Genomic DNA, 1,231 nt, shown 5'->3' with positions numbered 1-1,231 from the left:
CAAAACTACTAATGGCGCACCATGTAAAAATGCGCCATTACTAGTTTAAACTACTAATGGTGCACTTTTCCACAGTGCGCCATTAGTATTTTTTTTACTATTCTGCAAAAACTACTAATGACGCACCACCCGCAGGTGCGCCATTAGTAACCAGGGTTACTAATGGCGCATTTTCTGGTGGTGCGCCATTAGTAACCTGGGACCAACAAGATATTTTGGACAGCCCACCTACCCACTCACTTTCCCCACTTCATTCTCTCCACCTCCTCCTCCAAGCTTGTCTCGGCTGCCTCCTCCTCCTCACCTCATTTCCACCATAGATTCATCAAAATTAAGTGGTGAAATTACCTTTTTTTGATAGGTAAGTAAGGGGAAAGCTATCTTCATGATGTAGATCTACTTTTTTTCTCCCTAGCTCGCTCCAACAACGTGCACATGCATTTTTTGTGGCCTAGCTAGATCTATGTATGTTTGTGGTGTTGCTTGTGTTTGTGGTGTTGCATATATGTTTGTGTTTGCAGGTACCGGTATTTGAAATGCGATAGTTGCTAATATTTTGCCGGAATGTTGATTCATTTCTGTTTCGGCGAGAATTTTGGCACTATGCATTCTTTTTGGTCCTATTTTTAGGGAAGATCATGCCAAATTTTTTCTTGGTTCTAAAATATCGTTTTGCTCTACCTGGCAGGCGACCATGGTCCGCACGATGACCGAAGGCATCGTGAATAGGTTTTTGAGCTCCGTGAAGGCCGAGATGCTTCAAAAGAACGAGACGGAGATAAGATGTCCGTGTTGAAGATGCAAGCTGAAGAGCCTTATTGCGGACCCGGATTCCGGGCAGGTGCGGGACCACCTGCTCTTGCGTGGTTTCATGGATGGCTATCGGTGGCAAGGTGATGAAGATGACTATGAAGTCGTCCATGGGGGCCGGGCAAGAAATGAGGAAGGGCAACAAGACAAGTACCACCGCGGCGTGGGCGAGCGAGAAGACGAAGAATCTCCAGGACATGATCACGGCGGTGATGCTGTACACAGTCATCATGTAGAAGATGTCGTACATGACGATGAGGAAGATCAAGACGAAGGGCATGATCATGAAGATGAAGATGCCGGAGCAGACGACGATGGAGGCTGGGTGCAGGACCCTCATATTCAAGAGCTGCTTCTCAAGCAGACGGATAACGCAAGAGCTGCCGCCCGAGAGAAAGCCAAGCTGGATCAACTGGAGATA

The sequence above is a fragment of the Triticum dicoccoides genome, chromosome 3B, assembly GCF_002162155.2.
Source record: "Triticum dicoccoides isolate Atlit2015 ecotype Zavitan chromosome 3B, WEW_v2.0, whole genome shotgun sequence".
In the NCBI taxonomy this organism is placed as follows: Eukaryota; Viridiplantae; Streptophyta; class Magnoliopsida; order Poales; family Poaceae; genus Triticum; species Triticum dicoccoides.
This window is presented reverse-complemented; position numbering follows the sequence as displayed.